The 3,873-nt window shown below is 41.3% G+C and overlaps 1 protein-coding gene across 1 annotated transcript in view; it reads left to right on the top strand.

The window, feature by feature from the left end:
- Nucleotides 1-3,873, top strand: part of LOC118342619 (valine--tRNA ligase, mitochondrial-like) — a gene marked incomplete in the record, with an annotated part of 6,969 nt that overhangs the window by 2,729 nt on the left and 367 nt on the right.

Here is a 3,873-nt window from a genome sequence, read left to right as displayed (position 1 = left end):
ATGCGATGGAGCACCATCCTGCTGCAAAATTTGACCCCTTTTATGGTTGGGAATGTAAGAGGTAGCTAATACTTCTTGATATTTTAGGCTATTGATATTGCCTTCCACCCTGCAAATCTCTCGCACACCCCCATACTGGATGTAACCCCAGACCATGATTTTTCCGCCACCAAACTTAACTGTTTTCTGGGTGAATCTATCCGTGCGGGCTCCAGTAGGTCTCCTGCAATATTTGCGGCGGCTGTGATGTAATTCAACCGAAGATTCATCTGAGAAATCCACCTTCTGCCACTTTTCCAGCGTCCATCCTTTTAGCAGGCTGTGGGCCTTGGCAAATGCCACACGTTTTTTTAATTGCCTTTTGTTTAGTGCTGGTTTCTGGGCACTGATTCGACCATGGAGGCCATTTCGAGACAGAATTCTACAAACTGTTCTGGTTGACACGGGGACTTGAGGTGACCAGGCCTGGTGGAGCTCTGCTGCAGTGGAAAAGGGGCTGGCCTTAGATTTTCGAGCCAACAAACGGTCCTTCCGAGCAACAAACGGTCCTCCCGAGCAGTTGTCTTGCGGGGTCTGCCGGAACCTGGGCTTGTCAAAAACATCTCCAGTCTCTTCCAAATCTTTTTTCTTATTCTTTGTACTTGACGCTGAGACACATTGAAGGTGTCAGCCACTCAGCAGTGGATCTGGTCTTCAGCCTCTTGACAACGCTTTGGTCTCAGGGTGAATCTTAGGCATGTTGTCAGAGGTCAAGTTGCAGTTGATGTGAAGGTCTGGTGTGCTGGGGTTCTTTTTATACACACCCACTAATTGATTGATCAATTATTGATCACAGGTGAGGCTGTAATCTAGGATTGGGTGCATCATATGACAAGGCGACAAGACTTTTGTCTTTGCAAAAACTGACTCAGTGGGCTTTACCAAGCTGTGAACGTTAGAATGCTTTTCAGCAGTTTCGTTTGGCACCAAAACATTATTTCAAAAGCTGTTGGGGTTGAAATTAGCCATTTCTTGTAAAAAAAAAATGATTAGACATATATTTGAGGGGCACTTAAGGTCAACTTGTACCCAAGCGACAAGACTTTTGTCAGGGACTGTACATTAATAGTTACGTTTGTTGTAGTTGTAGTGCTGATCTGCTGTAATTGGTGTTGTTTCTTTTTTTGCTCACATCTGCATATTTCCTGTTTCAGACCCTGATGTCCTGGATACATGGTTCTCCTCTGGGCTGTTTCCCTTTGCCATGCTGGGCTGGCCTGAACAGGTACTGCACTTCCTCCATCACAGCATAGTCCTCAGCATACAGCCCTATCCCACTGTATTATAACCATACCCTCACCTCCCACAGACCACCGACCTTCAACGCTTCTACCCCAACTCCATTCTGGAGACAGGCAGTGACCTAATCTTCTTCTGGGTTGCAAGGATGGTGATGCTGGGCACAGAGCTGACCGGACAGCTGCCCTTTAAAAAGGTACTTAGATAATGAGAAACCCCAAATGTATACATACAGTATGGATGAAACACGGTGTCAGCCCATTTTGTTGTTTTTCTCTCTCCCTTTTGTGTTCCCATCATGACTCAGGTTATATTTCACTCTCTGGTGAGAGACAAACATGGCAGGAAAATGAGTAAATCTCTGGGAAATGTCATCAACCCATTAGATGTTATACATGGGGTCTCTTTGGAGGTAGGTAGAATGTGGACTTGGTCCAGGAGGCATATTACTGGTAATGACATGATATCTACCATACTGAATGATGGGGAAGGACTCTGATGCTTTTTAAAGTGGTTGTTAGAAATATTATAATCTGAGCATCATCATTCATCAATATACAGTACACCTTTAAGCAATCAAAGTCAGTAAACCTCCCATTTTTAAAAGAGAAAGTCATTTCACAATTAGGTATAAAATCTTGCTTATAAAAGTTGCTTATAAAATGTTAATTATTAAGGGAATTAGTTTCTTCCACAAAGGTATGCATAAAACCAACACTGGATTGTCACATAGAATACATTTGTGATTTCCACACTCAGAAGTAGGAGTTATGAAAAGAATAATGATGTCAGAGAACATAATGCTTTTTTCTGTTGTGTAGTTACAGATCATAGTAGTAAGTAGGAAACATCCCACTGAGACAGTCGTCTGTTTTAATTCTCTCAAAAGACTTTTTGTTGTGAAACTCTCTGTCCCTTTTTTTCTTTTTCCTCCTAGAGACTTCAAGAGAAGGTAAAGGAGGGGAACCTTGACCCCAGGGAGCAACTGGTTGCCATGGAAGCACAGGTCAGCTCCCTTCTCTCCTATCGGTTTCTTTTTGACTAACTGAGCACGCTCATTACTTCCTCTCTTATCTATGTGCTCCATCTGCTTCCCCACAGAGGAAAGACTTCCCCAAGGGAATCCCTCAGTGTGGGACTGACGCTCTGAGATTTGCCCTTTGCTCTCACAAGATGCAGGGTGAGTGACTCTCATCTCTTTTATCAGACTCTATAAATGTGTGGAGCTGTGTGAATGTAAAACACAGTGTTGCAGGAAAAGAAGAGGGGGTGCACTTAAACAAGATTAAGAGAGAGATGAGTTGTGAGGGACTGCAGTGATTGCTTTTCACAGAACATTTGTCACTCATTGGTTGCCTGTTCCAGTTTGTCAGGTGATCTGCTCTGCCTTTCCTTAAAACGTAAACTATTTTTTGCATTCTGTAACAAAGAAATGTAGCTGCACTGCGAGAATGCTACATGTTCTCATTCTTCCATGAGGTACTTAAAAGTGTCCTAAGTGACATGTCTCTCTGGTTATTCCACTTTCCCATGCTTGTGCCTGGAAGGATTTATTGGCATGGAATACTTTAGATAAATTCAGCAAAATGTAATTATAGACTAGGGCTATGGCGTTATATTTGTGCCTCATTCCTGAGCAAGCAATGTGATATTTGGAGCACAGAAAATGTATTTTGCAAACACACACAAGGAAAAAAATTTCATCTGTGCAAATAAAAATCTATTCTGTACTCACTAAATCTGAGAATTGCTGACTATTATTGGATAAATTACTAGTACCGCATGAAAAATTATAACTGACTAGAGTGGATTTGTTTGACCACAAACTCATTAAAACACATTTTCATTGTCAGTATTTTGTATTATTGCCAGAAATGTTTTCACAATTTGGGGCACCCTGGCACAGTCATACGCAAAAGTTTGGCCACCCCTTGACAAATAACACATTTGAGTGGACTGCTCATATGCTGGTCAGAAAGGCAAATCACAATGTGAATGCAAAAAAACAGCAGTGTTTTCACAAACAAGACATTTATGGAAGAGTCAGTACAAGAAAACCTTACCTGCGTCCACATCATAAAATCTAATGTCAGAAGTATGCAACAGAATATGTACAGAAACCTAATGTGTTTTGGAAAGAAGTTCCGAGGACTGATGAAGTTGAAATAAATGAAACCATATACTGTTATGAACCCTCACAGACGTTGCTCAGTGTGTGCCTAACTCTTTTTTTTCTGCCTGTTTTTCAGGAGAAGACATCAGTCTGTCTATCTCTCAGGTCCTTAGCTGCAGAAACTTCTGTAATAAAATGTGGCAGACACTGAGATTCACACTTGGAGTGCTGGGTAACCACACAACACCAGTGGGAGCACTGCAAGAGGTACACCAAAGAAACTACCTGTTGGACTGCATTTTTATTCCTTTTTTCATGTATACACTGTGTGCACAATTATTAGGCAAGTTGTATTTTTGAGGATTAATTTTATTATTGAACAACTACAGTGCTCTCGGTCAATCCAAAATGTTAATGAACCTAAACCTGAATGTTTAAGAAAGTAAAAGTGAGGTTTTGTCTTTCTTAAGAGAATATATATA

The sequence above is a fragment of the Morone saxatilis genome, unplaced genomic scaffold, assembly GCF_004916995.1.
Source record: "Morone saxatilis isolate NCDOM2014 unplaced genomic scaffold, NCSU_SB_2.0 Contig9, whole genome shotgun sequence".
Classification (NCBI taxonomy): Eukaryota; Metazoa; Chordata; class Actinopteri; family Moronidae; genus Morone; species Morone saxatilis.
This window is presented reverse-complemented; position numbering and strand designations above follow the sequence as displayed.